Below are 15000 nucleotides of genomic sequence, written 5' to 3'. Positions count from 1 at the left end.
TAAACCGCGCCAAGTACGGAAGGAACGGCGCGGAGAGGGCTCGAGACAAAGCTCGACCCTAAACCGCGCCAAGTACGGAGGGAACAGCGCGGCTAAGGGCTCGAAACAAACCCTAAACCGCGCCAAGTACGGAGGGAACAGCGCGGCTAAGGGCTCGAAACAAACCCTAAACCGCGCCAAGTACGGAAGGAACGGCGCGGAGAGGGCTCGAGACAAAGCTCGACCCTAAACCGCGCCAAGTACGGAGGGAACAGCGCGGCTAAGGGCTCGAAACAAACCCTGAACCGCGCCAAGTACGAAAGGAACGGCGCGCAGTAGGGGTTTAAAACAAAGCTGGTCCCAAAATCGCGCCAAGTACGAAAGGAACAGCGCGGTCGAGACTCGGAAGAAAAAGCTTTCAAAGTGTCGTAGCACGATGCACACTGCTGTTCGTGTGGAACAAACGTGACTACCGTGCTGTACGGTGGAGTTCTGTGCGCAAAAGCGGCGCGTGTGTTTCTAAGCACCACAGCGTTGTGTCAAAAAAGAGGTGCCTGAGAGAAACGCATGCGACTGCCGTGCTTTGCGGCATAGCACCGTGCGCAAAAACGGTGCGCATGCAAGAGGTGTCAGAGCTAGCGAACTTGTGCCACGAGCAACAGGTCACTAAAAGCCTATAGATGACGGTGTTGGAGGAAAAGAAAAATATCGAGAAAGCACTGCGGTGTGCCGTGCGTAGGGACGGGCGCGCGTGCCACATGCCGCCGAAATATGGGTGTCGGAGAAAACAGAGTGCCGCGCGTAACGAGGGGCGCGCGTGTTACAGAGAGATATGCCCAAACGCATGAAAGTGTACGCAGGTGTCCTAAGGCAGTTTTTTTTTTTTTTTCCTCATTTTGATGTCGCCCCGGCTGACGCGGTTTTCGTTTTTCCGTGCCGCCCCGGCTGACGCGGTTTTCGTTTTTCCGTGCCGCCCCGGCTGACGCAGTTTTTGCGCCGCCCCGGCTGACGCGGTTTTTGCGCCGCCCCGGCTGACGCGGTTTTCGCGCCGCCCCGGCTGACGCGGTTTTCGCGCCGCCCCGGCTGACGCGGTTTTTGCGTCGCCCCGGCTGACGCGGTTCGGACTTTGCACTTTTTGGCTCACCCCGGCTGGCGGCCCACTCACTCGATCGCCAGGTCTGTTTGCCCCGGTGGTTCCACCGCCAGGCTTAAGCGCGAACTTTTTTTGTTTGTTTTCTTTTGATTAAGCGCAAGCTTTTTTCTTTGTTTTCTTTTGATTAAGCGCGGGCTTTTTTCTTTGTTTTTTTTTTTATTTCGCCCCGGCAGACGCGGTTTTTGCGCCGCCCCGGCTGACGCGGTTTTTGCCGCCCCGGCTGACGCAGTTCGGACTTAGCACTTTTCGGCTGTGCCTGGCTGGCGGCCCACTCACTCGATCGCCATGTCTGTTTGCCACAGTTTTCCCGGTGGTGCCGCACCCGGGCTCGCCCCGGCTGACGCAGTTTTCGCGCCGCCCCGGCTGACGCGGTTTCGTGCCGCCCCGGCAGACGCGGTTTTCGCGCCGCCCCGGCTGACGCGGTTTCGTGCCGCCCCGGCAGACGCAGTTCGGACTTAGCACTTTTCGGCTGTGCCTGGCTGGCGGCCCACTCACTCAATCGCCATGTCTGTTTGCCACAGTTTTCCCGGTGGTGCCGCACCCGGGCTCGCCCCGGCTGACGCAGTTTTCGCGCCGCCCCGGCTGACGCGGTTTCGTGCCGCCCCGGCAGACGCGGTTTTCGCGCCGCCCCGGCTGACGCGGTTTCGTGCCGCCCCGGCAGACGCAGTTCGGACTTAGCACTTTTCGGCTGTGCCTGGCTGGCGGCCCACTCACTCGATCGCCATGTCTGTTTGCCACAGTTTTCCCGGTGGTGCCGCACCCGGGCTCGCCCCGGCAGACGCGTTTTTTTTTTTCTTTCGCCCCGGCTGACGCAGTTTTCGCGCCGCCCCGGCTGACGCGGTTTCGTGCCGCCCCGGCAGACGCGGTTTTTTGCGCCGCCCCGGCTGACGCGGTTTTTGCCGCCCCGGCTGACGCAGTTCGGACTTAGCACTTTTCGGCTGTGCCTGGCTGGCGGCCCACTCACTCGATCGCCATGTCTGTTTGCCACAGTTTTCCCGGTGGTGCCGCACCCGGGCTCGCCCCGGCTGACGCAGTTTTCGCGCCGCCCCGGCTGACGCGGTTTCGTGCCGCCCCGGCAGACGCGGTTTTCGCGCCGCCCCGGCTGACGCGGTTTCGTGCCGCCCCGGCAGACGCAGTTCGGACTTAGCACTTTTCGGCTGTGCCTGGCTGGCGGCCCACTCACTCGATCGCCATGTCTGTTTGCCACAGTTTTCCCGGTGGTGCCGCACCCGGGCTCGCCCCGGCTGACGCAGTTTTCGCGCCGCCCCGGCTGACGCGGTTTCGTGCCGCCCCGGCAGACGCGGTTTTCGCGCCGCCCCGGCTGACGCGGTTTCGTGCCGCCCCGGCAGACGCAGTTCGGACTTAGCACTTTTCGGCTGTGCCTGGCTGGCGGCCCACTCACTCGATCGCCATGTCTGTTTGCCACAGTTTTCCCGGTGGTGCCGCACCCGGGCTCGCCCCGGCTGACGCAGTTTTCGCGCCGCCCCGGCTGACGCGGTTTCGTGCCGCCCCGGCAGACGCGGTTTTCGCGCCGCCCCGGCTGACGCGGTTTCGTGCCGCCCCGGCAGACGCAGTTCGGACTTAGCACTTTTCGGCTGTGCCTGGCTGGCGGCCCACTCACTCGATCGCCATGTCTGTTTGCCACAGTTTTCCCGGTGGTGCCGCACCCGGGCTCGCCCCGGCAGACGCGTTTTTTTTTTCTTTCGCCCCGGCTGACGCAGTTTTCGCGCCGCCCCGGCTGACGCGGTTTCGTGCCGCCCCGGCAGACGCGGTTTTTTTGCGCCGCCCCGGCTGACGCGGTTTTTGCCGCCCCGGCTGACGCAGTTCGGACTTGGCACTTTTTGGCTGAGCCTGGCTGGTGGCCCACTCACTCGATCGCCATGTCTGTTAGCCACAGTTTTCCCGGTGGTGCCGCACCCGGGCTCGCCCCGGCTGACGCAGTTTTCGCGCCGCCCCGGCAGACGCGGTTTTCGCGCCGCCCCGGCTGACGCGGTTTTTGCCGCCCCGGCTGACGCAGTTCGGACTTGGCACTTTTTGGGCTGAGCCTGGCTGGCGGCCCACTCACTCGATCGCCATGTCTGTTTGCCACAGTCTTCCCGGTGGTGCCGCACCCGGGCTCGCCCCGGCAGACGCGTTTTTTTTTTCTTTCGCCCCGGCAGACGTGGTTCCCCCCCCCCCCCTTTTCGCTCGCCCCGGCTGACGAGGTTTTCGCGCCGCCCCGGCTGACGCAGTTTTCGCGCCGCCCCGGCTGACGCGGTTTCGTGCCGCCCCGGCTGACGCGGTTTTTGCGTCGCCCCGGCTGACACGGTTCGGACTTTGCACTTTTCGGCTGTGCCTGGCTGGCGGCCCACTCACTCGATCGCCATGTCTGTTTGCCACAGTTTTCCCGGTGGTGCCGCACCCGGGCTCGCCCCGGCTGACGCAGTTTTCGCGCCGCCCCGGCTGACGCGGTTTCGTGCCGCCCCGGCAGACGCGGTTTTCGCGCCGCCCCGGCTGACGCGGTTTCGTGCCGCCCCGGCAGACGCAGTTCGGACTTAGCACTTTTCGGCTGTGCCTGGCTGGCGGCCCACTCACTCGATCGCCATGTCTGTTTGCCACAGTTTTCCCGGTGGTGCCGCACCCGGGCTCGCCCCGGCTGACGCAGTTTTCGCGCCGCCCCGGCTGACGCGGTTTCGTGCCGCCCCGGCAGACGCGGTTTTCGCGCCGCCCCGGCTGACGCGGTTTCGTGCCGCCCCGGCAGACGCAGTTCGGACTTAGCACTTTTCGGCTGTGCCTGGCTGGCGGCCCACTCACTCGATCGCCATGTCTGTTTGCCACAGTTTTCCCGGTGGTGCCGCACCCGGGCTCGCCCCGGCTGACGCAGTTTTCGCGCCGCCCCGGCTGACGCGGTTTCGTGCCGCCCCGGCAGACGCGGTTTTCGCGCCGCCCCGGCTGACGCGGTTTCGTGCCGCCCCGGCAGACGCAGTTCGGACTTAGCACTTTTCGGCTGTGCCTGGCTGGCGGCCCACTCACTCGATCGCCATGTCTGTTTGCCACAGTTTTCCCGGTGGTGCCGCACCCGGGCTCGCCCCGGCTGACGCAGTTTTCGCGCCGCCCCGGCTGACGCGGTTTCGTGCCGCCCCGGCAGACGCGGTTTTCGCGCCGCCCCGGCTGACGCGGTTTCGTGCCGCCCCGGCAGACGCAGTTCGGACTTGGCACTTTTCGGCTGTGCCTGGCTGGCGGCCCACTCACTCGATCGCCATGTCTGTTTGCCACAGTTTTCCCGGTGGTGCCGCACCCGGGCTCGCCCCGGCAGACGCGTTTTTTTTTTTTCTTTCGCCCCGGCTGACGCAGTTTTCGCGCCGCCCCGGCTGACGCGGTTTCGTGCCGCCCCGGCAGACGCGGTTTTTTGCGCCGCCCCGGCTGACGCGGTTTTTGCCGCCCCGGCTGACGCAGTTCGGACTTAGCACTTTTCGGCTGTGCCTGGCTGGCGGCCCACTCACTCGATCGCCATGTCTGTTTGCCACAGTTTTCCCGGTGGTGCCGCACCCGGGCTCGCCCCGGCTGACGCAGTTTTCGCGCCGCCCCGGCTGACGCGGTTTCGTGCCGCCCCGGCAGACGCGGTTTTCGCGCCGCCCCGGCTGACGCGGTTTCGTGCCGCCCCGGCAGACGCAGTTCGGACTTAGCACTTTTCGGCTGTGCCTGGCTGGCGGCCCACTCACTCGATCGCCATGTCTGTTTGCCACAGTTTTCCCGGTGGTGCCGCACCCGGGCTCGCCCCGGCTGACGCAGTTTTCGCGCCGCCCCGGCTGACGCGGTTTCGTGCCGCCCCGGCAGACGCGGTTTTCGCGCCGCCCCGGCTGACGCGGTTTCGTGCCGCCCCGGCAGACGCAGTTCGGACTTAGCACTTTTCGGCTGTGCCTGGCTGGCGGCCCACTCACTCGATCGCCATGTCTGTTTGCCACAGTTTTCCCGGTGGTGCCGCACCCGGGCTCGCCCCGGCAGACGCGTTTTTTTTTTCTTTCGCCCCGGCTGACGCAGTTTTCGCGCCGCCCCGGCTGACGCGGTTTCGTGCCGCCCCGGCAGACGCGGTTTTTTTGCGCCGCCCCGGCTGACGCGGTTTTTGCCGCCCCGGCTGACGCAGTTCGGACTTGGCACTTTTTGGCTGAGCCTGGCTGGTGGCCCACTCACTCGATCGCCATGTCTGTTAGCCACAGTTTTCCCGGTGGTGCCGCACCCGGGCTCGCCCCGGCTGACGCAGTTTTCGCGCCGCCCCGGCAGACGCGGTTTTCGCGCCGCCCCGGCTGACGCGGTTTTTGCCGCCCCGGCTGACGCAGTTCGGACTTGGCACTTTTTGGGCTGAGCCTGGCTGGCGGCCCACTCACTCGATCGCCATGTCTGTTTGCCACAGTCTTCCCGGTGGTGCCGCACCCGGGCTCGCCCCGGCAGACGCGTTTTTTTTTTCTTTCGCCCCGGCAGACGTGGTTCCCCCCCCCCACCTTTTCGCTCGCCCCGGCTGACGAGGTTTTCGCGCCGCCCCGGCTGACGCAGTTTTCGCGCCGCCCCGGCTGACGCGGTTTCGTGCCGCCCCGGCTGACGCGGTTTTCGCGCCGCCCCGGCTGACGCGGTTTTTGCGTCGCCCCGGCTGACACGGTTCGGACTTTGCACTTTTCGGCTGTGCCTGGCTGGCGGCCCACTCACTCGATCGCCATGTCTGTTTGCCACAGTTTTCCCGGTGGTGCCGCACCCGGGCTTGCCCCGGCAGACGCGTTTTTTTTTTTCTTTTCGCCCCGGCTGACGCAGTTTTCGCCCCGCCCCGGCTGACGCGGTTTCGTGCCGCCCCGGCAGACGCGGTTTTTTGCGCCGCCCCGGCTGACGCGGTTTTTGCCGCCCCGGCTGACGCAGTTCGGACTTTGCACTTTTTGGCTGAGCCTGGCTGGCGGCCCACTCACTCGATCGCCATGTCTGTTTGCCACAGTTTTCCCGGTGGTGCCGCACCCGGGCTCGCCCCGGCAGACGCGTTTTTTTTTTTCCTTCGCCCCGGCAGACGTGGTTCCCCCCCCCCTCCGTCTTTCTTTTTGTTTTTTTTTTTCGCCGCGGCTGAAGTGGATTTTTCGGTGCCTCGACGCCCCGGTAGTCGCGGTTTTTCCGTTTCCGCACGGCCCCGGCTGACGCTGCTCGGTCACAGTCGCCTTTTGTGAGGATTGCAGACTTCTTGAGCGCGGGTGTTTTTTTTTTGTTGTTGTTGTTGTTTTATTACGCATTCGCTCCAGCAGACGCTGTTTAGACTTTTTGTTTCCTCTTTTATCCTGCGACGAGGTGACGAGGTTTATTCGGTGCCCCGCCGCCCCGGCTGAAGTGATTTTTCCTGTCCCGTGCCGCCCCGGCTGACGCGGTTGGGACTTCGCGTTTGTTCGGCCGCCACGGGTTTTGGCGCACTCGCTCGGTTGCTTGTTGTTGCCACTTGTTGCGAACCCAGGTTTCTTGAGCGAGCGCGGGCGTTTTTTCTTCCTTTCTTTCTTTGTTCTATGTGTTAGCGAATCGGCCTTTAATATCACACGAGGACTCACAACCAACAATTTTCAGTTTGAAGTGTAAAAAATCTGCAGGTGTTGACGTAACTGACTTGCCCCGTACCCTTGAGTACATCCATGAAGTTCTCGTAGTACTACTAAATCGCATTATTCCAAGTGGAGAAATTCCCATAAACTTGCAAACCTCTACACGAAAATCGGTGCGCGTGATAAAGTTGAAAATTATCGTCCGATATCAAATGTGCCTTCTATAACACAAATTCTAGGAAAAAAAAAAAAAAACACTTGTTCGCCGTTTTCTGCGCCGTGACTGGCAGCACTCCGGCGAAGCGAAACGGGGTCGATTCGAGCACGATATCGGCGTCTTTCGACGTGCTCGCCGGCGACCGTCGCACGAGTACGTCGCACGAGCGCGTCTGCCGGGGCGCCGTTTGCGAAGCCGACGCAAAAGTGGGAACCGCCGCTCGGATGATCGCCGCTTTCGGCAGAGTGAGTGTTGGCACTCCGGGGAAGCGAAACAGCGTGAATGCGCCCACGAAATCGGCGTATTTTGAAGTGCCCGCCGGCGACCGTCGCACGAGTACGGTAAACCGCGTCAGCCGGGGCGTAGTTCGGGACGCCGACGAAAAAGTGGGAAGCGCAACTCGGATCTTCGCCGTTTTTGCAGGAGTGAGTGGCGGCCCTCCTGCGAGACCAAGAAGCATCGATTCGTGCACGAATTCGGCGCCTTTCGACGTGATCGCCGGCGACCGTCGCTCGAGTAGGGCAAACCGCGTCTGCTGGGGCGGGCTTCGGGACGCCGATGCGAAAGTGGGAAACGCTGCTCGGATGTTCGCCGTTTTTGGCCGAGTGAGTGCTGGCACTCGGGCGAAGCCAAACGGGGCCGATTACGGCACGATATCGGCGTCTTTCGACGTGCCCGGCGGCGACCGTCGCACGAGTACGGTAAACCGCGTCAGCCCGGGCGGAGTTCGGGACGCCGATGCGAAAGTGGAGAACGCCGCTCGGATCTTCGCCGTTTTTGGAGGAGTGAGTGGCGGCACTCCGGAGAAGCCAAGGAGCGCCAATTAGCGCACGATATCGGCGTCTTTCGACGCGCTCGCCGGCGACCGTCGAACGAGTAGGGCAAACCGCGTCTGCCGGGGCGGGGTTTACGACGCCGACGCAAAAGTGGGAACCGCCGCTCGGATGTTGGCCGTTTTTGGCAGAGTGAGTGCTGGCACACCGGCGACGCGAAAGAGCGCGAAAGCGCCCACGAAAGTGGCGTATTTGGACGTGCTTGACGGCGACCGCTGCAGGAGTACGAAAAACCACGTCAGCCGGGGCGAGCGACCCACGGCGGTCTGGGTGCTTATCGCTGCTATTATAGGGGCACCCCGGCAGACGCAGAAAAAAAAAATTTTTTTTCGACCTTCTTTTTTGCTGGTCGAGCTCGGGTAACCCAGGTCGCAATGGGAGCCGCGCACGAAAGCGGCGTCGCGAGACGCGTTCGCGGTCGCTAGTCGCACGAGCTCGGCAACCGCGTCAGCCGGCGCGGAGTTCGGGATGCCGACGGCTAAGTGGGTACCGCTGCTCGGATGTTCGCCGTTTTTGGCCGAGTGAGTGCTGGCACTCCGGCGAAGCGAAACGGGGCCGATTCGGGCACGATATCGGCGTATTTCGACGTGCTCGCCGGCGACCGTCGCACGAGTACGGCAAAGCGCGTCTGCCGGGGCGAGGTTTGCGATGCCGACGAAAAAGTGGGAAGCGCCGCTCGGATCTTCGCCGTTTTTGCAGGAGTGAGTGGCGGCCCTCCTGCGAGACCAAGAAGCATCGACTCGCGCACGATATCGGTGTCTTTCGACGTGCCCGCCGGCCACCGCCGCACGAGTACGGCAAACCGCGTATGCCGGGGCGGGGTTGGCGACGCCGACGCAAAAGTGGGAACCGCCACTAGGATGTTCGCCGTTTTTGGCAGAGTGAGTGCTGGCACACCGGCGACGCGAAAGAGCGCGAAAGCGCCCACGAAAGTGGCGTATTTGGACGTGCTTGACGGCGACCGCTGCAGGAGTACGAAAAACCACGTCAGCCGGGGCGAGCGACCCACGGCGGTCTGGGTGCTTATCGCTGCTATTATAGGGGCACCCCGGCAGACGCAGAAAAAAAAAATTTTTTTTCGACCTTCTTTTTTGCTGGTCGAGCTCGGGTAACCCAGGTCGCAATGGGAGCCGCGCACGAAAGCGGCGTCGCGAGACGCGTTCGCGGTCGCTAGTCGCACGAGCTCGGCAACCGCGTCAGCCGGCGCGGAGTTCGGGATGCCGACGGCTAAGTGGGTACCGCTGCTCGGATGTTCGCCGTTTTTGGCCGAGTGAGTGCTGGCACTCCGGCGAAGCGAAACGGGGCCGATTCGGGCACGATATCGGCGTATTTCGACGTGCTCGCCGGCGACCGTCGCACGAGTACGGCAAAGCGCGTCTGCCGGGGCGAGGTTTGCGATGCCGACGAAAAAGTGGGAAGCGCCGCTCGGATCTTCGCCGTTTTTGCAGGAGTGAGTGGCGGCCCTCCTGCGAGACCAAGAAGCATCGACTCGCGCACGATATCGGTGTCTTTCGACGTGCCCGCCGGCCACCGCCGCACGAGTACGGCAAACCGCGTATGCCGGGGCGGGGTTGGCGACGCCGACGCAAAAGTGGGAACCGCCACTAGGATGTTCGCCGTTTTTGGCAGAGTGAGTGCTGGCACTCCGGCGAAGCGAAAGAGCGCGAATGCGCCCACGAAAGTGGCGTGTTTGGACGTGCTTGACGACGACCACCGCAGGAAAACGAAAAACCACGTCAGCCGGGGCGAGCGACCCATGGCGGTCTGGGTGCTTATCGCTGCTATTATAGGGGCACCCCGGCAGACGCAAAAAAAAAAAAAATTTTTTTTCGACATTCTTTCTTGCTCGTCGACCTCGGGTGACCCAGGTCGCAGTGGGAGCCGCGCACGAAAGCGGCGTCGCGAGACGGCTTCGCGGTCGCTAGTCGCACGAGCTCGGCAACCGCGTCTGCCGGGGCGGAGTTCGGGACGCCGACGGCTAAGTGGGAACCGCCGCTCGGATGTTCGCCGTTTGTGGCCGAGTGAGTGCTGGCACTCCGGCGAAGCCAAACGGGGCCGATTCCGGCACGATATCGGCGTCTTTCTACGTGCTCGCCGGCGACCGTCGCACGAGTACGGCAAAGTGCGTCTGCCGGGGCGGGGTTTGCGACGCGTACGCAATAGTGAGAACCGTCGCTCGGATGTTCGTCGTCTTTCGCCGAGCCAGTGCTGGCACTCCGGCGAAGCCGAACGGAGCCGATTCGGGCACGATATCGGCGTCTTTCCACGTGCTCGCCGGCGACCGTCGCACGAGTACGGTAAACCGCGTCAGCCGGGGCGGAGTTCGGGACGCCGATGCGAAAGTGGGAAGCGCCGCTCGGATCTTCGCCGTTTTTGGAGGAGTCAGTGGCGGCACTCCGGTGAAGCCAAGGTGCGCCAATTCGCGCACGATATCGGCGTCTTTCGACGTGCCCGCCGGCCACCGTCGCACGAGTACGGCAAACCTCGTCTGCCGGGGCGGGGTTTGCGACGCCGACGCAAAAGTGGGAACCGCCGCTCGGATGTTCGCCGTTTTTGGCAGAGTGAGTGCTGGCACTCCGGCGAAGCGAAAGAGCGTGAATGCGCCCACGAAAGTAGCGTATTTGGACGTGCTTGACGGCGACCGCCGCAGGAGTACGAAAAACCACGTCAGCCGGGGCGAGCGACCCACGGCGGTCTGGGTGCTTATCGCTGCTATTATAGGGGCACCCCGGCAGACGCAGAAAGAAAAAAAAAAAAAAATGGGGACATGGCGTGCGTCACCGTGCGGCTTCGCAGCGTTGCCGAAGTCGCCGAGCCCTTCGACTGAGCCGAACGGCGGACAGGGAACGTTGGTCGGCCGTTCTAACCTGTCGGTGCCACGCCGAGACGTCGTTAAGGAAAACCGCGTCGTGGGCCTCTACGACGCCGTCGAGTCGTTGTACGTTTGGTGTCCAGCGTGTCGGCGGCGAGTAGCGGACACGTCGTTCACGACTTCGGTCTTTCGCAGTCGACGCGAACTTGCGGAGAGTCGTGGTGCCTCACGTTTTCGGCAGAAACCGCGGCGGAATTTTCCCGTGCGTGCGCGCACGACCTCGGTGCTGTGCCGTCAGCGTAGTGTTGCACAAACTCGTGGCCTACCCAAGGTGCGGTACGTTTGCGGCCGTATCCTCGGTGGGAATTTCGTGAGTAGGGTCGCAAATTCTACGACCTCGGCGGGTTTGAGAGCGACGTAGACTTGTGGCACGCTCAACGTGCCACACGTTTCGGGGCACACCCGCGGTGAAATTTTCTCGAGTACGCTCGTATTAGTGCCCAAGGAGGTCTGGGTACTTATCGCTGCTATTATGTGGGGGTTCTCGTGAGCGGCGTACGCGAAAGCGACCGGGTGTCTGATATGCGGCGGGCTTCGGCCTCGTCAAGCGTGTCCTCGGGTCTGCTCCAGGGGAATCCACGGCAGTCGTCTGCAGCCTCATCCGCTTGATGCGTTAGGGGCTGGTTGTCGGACGGTGCCGTTTTACCACGATATCGAGGTGTGTTCCGTGTCGTCCTCGGGCGATTCAGATGCGAAAGCGCCGAAGACGCGGGCGTGACCCGTCGTCTGGCGGCTTTGCAGTCTCGGCTCCGTTGCTAGTTCCGGCCGGTCCACCGACAGTGCAGCGGGCTTGGGCAACCCGCACGGCGCGACCGAGTCGATGCAACGAAAAAGAGCGAGCATGAACGTGCTTCTTGCCGCACGGCTCCCACTCGTCTTTCGGGAAGGTTGTGCCGTAGCGAGCTCGAACGCCGTCATCTCGGAGTGCAAAATAAGCGTGTTGGGGCGCCTGAAGGTGGCCTCCGCCGCACACAGACTGCGTCCGGCCCGCCGAAGGCGAGGACGGACGCGCAGTCGAACGATTACCTGGTTGATCCTGCCAGTAATCATATGCTTGTCTCAAAGATTAAGCCATGCATGTCTAAGTACATGCCGAAATAAGGCGAAACCGCGAATGGCTCATTAAATCAGTTATGGTTCCTTAGATCGTTTCTTCCTACTTGGATAACTGTGGCAATTCTAGAGCTAATACATGCAGTGAGCCTGGAGCCCTTTGGGTAACGGGTGCTTTTATTAGACCAAGATCGATCGGGTTTCGGCCCGTATTGTGTGGTGACTCTGGATAACTTTGTGCTGATCGCATGGCCACGAGCCGGCGACGTTTCTTTCAAGTGTCTGCCTTATCAACTTTCGATGGTAGGTTACTTGCTTACCATGGTTGTTACGGGTAACGGAGAATCAGGGTTCGATTCCGGAGAGGGAGCCTGAGAAACGGCTACCACATCCAAGGAAGGCAGCAGGCGCGCAAATTACCCACTCCCGGCACGGGGAGGTAGTGACGAAAAATAACAATACGGGACTCTTTTGAGGCCCCGTAATTGAAATGAGTACACTCTAAATCCTTTAACGAGGATCAATTGGAGGGCAAGTCTGGTGCCAGCAGCCGCGGTAATTCCAGCTCCAATAGCGTATACTAAAGCTGCTGCGGTTAAAAAGCTCGTAGTTGGATCTCAGTTCCAGACGAGTAGTGCATCTACCCGATGCGACGGCTCGGACTGAACATCATGCCGGTTCTTTCTTGGTGCACTTCATTGTGTGCCTCGAGATGGCCGGTGCTTTTACTTTGAAAAAATTAGAGTGCTCAACGCAGGCGAGTCGCCTGAATAAACTTGCATGGAATAATAGAACAAGACCTCGTTTCTGTTCTGTTGGTTTTTGGAATACGAGGTAATGATTAAGAGGGACGGACGGGGGCATTCGTATTGCGGCGCTAGAGGTGAAATTCTTGGACCGTCGCAAGACGAACTACTGCGAAAGCATTTGCCAAGAATGTTTTCATTGATCAAGAACGAAAGTCAGAGGTTCGAAGGCGATCAGATACCGCCCTAGTTCTGACCATAAACGATGCCAACCAGCGATCCGCCTGAGTTACTCAAATGACTCGGCGGGCAGCTTCCGGGAAACCAAAGTATTTGGGTTCCGGGGGAAGTATGGTTGCAAAGCTGAAACTTAAAGGAATTGACGGAAGGGCACCACCAGGAGTGGAGCCTGCGGCTTAATTTGACTCAACACGGGAAAACTTACCCGGCCCGGACACTGGGAGGATTGACAGATTGAGAGCTCTTTCTTGATTCGGTGGATGGTGGTGCATGGCCGTTCTTAGTTGGTGGAGCGATTTGTCTGGTTAATTCCGATAACGAACGAGACTCTAGCCTATTAAATAGGTGCGGGGTTCCCAGCACCTTACAACCTTCTTAGAGGGACAAGCGGCTCCTAGCCGCACGAAACAGAGCAATAACAGGTCTGTGATGCCCTTAGATGTCCGGGGCCGCACGCGCGCTACACTGAAGGAAGCAGCGTGTCTTTATCCCTGTCTGAAAAGACTGGGTAACCCGTGGAACTTCTTTCGTGATTGGGATAGGGGCTTGCAATTGTTCCCCTTGAACGAGGAATTCCCAGTAAGCGCGAGTCATAAGCTCGCGTTGATTACGTCCCTGCCCTTTGTACACACCGCCCGTCGCTACTACCGATTGAATGATTTAGTGAGGTCTTCGGACCGATGTCCGGCGCGGCCTTTCGGTTGCGCCGGTCTGTTGGAAAGATGACCAAACTTGATCATTTAGAGGAAGTAAAAGTCGTAACAAGGTTTCCGTAGGTGAACCTGCGGAAGGATCATTAACGGATTGTGAAGGGTGAGCGCCTCAGCTGCGTCTGCGCCCGACACTTTCTGCCGCTGACCCCGTTTGGACGCGGGGTCGGCTTTTCCCCACGGGGCTGCCTGAATGTGGAGCGGCACCCCGTGACAAATTGTTGCGCCCAGCGGACGCCAACACCGCGACCTTGGACGGTCGGCCAGGTGGCGGACGCGGGTACAAACGGCGCAACGCACTCATAGGTCGGCTTTCGACCCGCCACTGCACCGTGGCTCGAAGCGCTCGAAATGCGCGACCCGACCGCTGCGGGACCGCCTAGTACTGTAAACAGGAGCGGCGGAGCGCGAACGGCGAGTCGTGGTTACGTCGGTAGAAGGCGAGGCTGCGCGTTCCCGAAACGCCAGCCGAGTGCCCTCCCGACCGTTCGAGCGTGCAAGAACGAGACCCGACAATCGCGCGGCGACTGCCAAGTACGAGAGGAACGGCACAAGCGTCGGCGGTCGGTCAAGGAACTGGCGATGTGACGGGTCCGCTGTGCACCAGTGCATACCGTCCCGCCGTCCGCGGCAAGCGCCTCCGCGTCCTCGGGTGACGGAGGCTGCCGGTCGGTTCTTGCAGGCGAGGGATCTCGCTGGCACCGGTTCGCGTTGACGCGCGGCCGGTCATGGCACGGCGATGCGACGGCCGAGGTGCGCAGTACTCGATGGAGGAACCGCACGCTCCGATGACCGTCCCGCCCTCCGCGGCGTATGCGTACCGACCGTAATGGTTGCAGCAGCGCCGGCCGGCTTTTGAATTCGCCACACGAAACACGGTGCGAGATCGCGGTTAGGGGAGCGTCGACGTTGCCAGGCGTTTTGCTTGCTGCCGAGGGAAAGGCGGCACGGCCACGTCGCGCTCGTCGCGATTAGCGGGTCTGCGCGCTTTGGGAAGGTGCCGCAACGACTTGCCGAAAGAGGAAGCACGGAAGAACGAGGGACTTGGACGTCCCGACAATTGAACGCACTTGCGGCCAGGCCCTTGCTGGCTTCGTTCTTCCGCCTCGAGTAGGCTCGTACGCGGCTCCGGCGCCGAAAGTGGTCCTTGGCACCGACTTCGGTGGACGTGGGAAGTGCCGCGCAAGTACGGCGCGCCTGGCTCCACCTGTTGGCTAAAGTAGGCAGCCGGATCGGCATTTTGGTGTGCGGTGGCAAACCGTGGATGCGAAAAAAGCTTGTGCGATTTCGTGGAACAAAAAGCGGGGGTCCCCCTTTTTATGCGGAGGAGACCGACCCGCCTGCCGTGGTGAACCGCGACGCCACGGTAAAAACGGGAGAGGCTTGTCGATGGGACCGTGCATCCCGCGCTCCACGGAGGCCGGGAGGCGGCCGCCCGAGGAAATGTGTAGCCGTCGAGGCCCGCATCTGCGTGCACTCTTATCCAAATGGGTGTACCGCAGGCATTTTCTGGTTAGGCGGGCCAATGAGAGCGAGCACACAACGATACCTACGGGTCCGGCTTGGAGAACCGGCTTCGACGCCTCCCGAGTATTTATAGAGGGGTGGACCACGAAAGCACTCGCAAGTAGCGAAAGCGAAACGCCGTCCGAAACAC

The 15000-nt window shown here is 61.9% G+C and overlaps 1 non-coding gene across 1 annotated transcript; it reads left to right on the top strand.

Annotated features, from left to right (window-relative positions):
- Positions 1 to 11617: 11617 nt before the first annotated feature.
- LOC142791581 (small subunit ribosomal RNA) lies at positions 11618 to 13432 on the top strand. Its single transcript, XR_012890317.1, has one exon. It is a non-coding gene; the product is annotated as a small subunit ribosomal RNA (ribosomal RNA).
- The last annotated feature ends 1568 nt before the right edge of the window (positions 13433 to 15000 follow it).

The sequence above is a fragment of the Rhipicephalus microplus genome, unplaced genomic scaffold (genome assembly GCF_043290135.1).
Source record: "Rhipicephalus microplus isolate Deutch F79 unplaced genomic scaffold, USDA_Rmic scaffold_175, whole genome shotgun sequence".
In the NCBI taxonomy this organism is placed as follows: Eukaryota; Metazoa; Arthropoda; class Arachnida; order Ixodida; family Ixodidae; genus Rhipicephalus; species Rhipicephalus microplus.
This window is presented reverse-complemented; position numbering and strand designations above follow the sequence as displayed.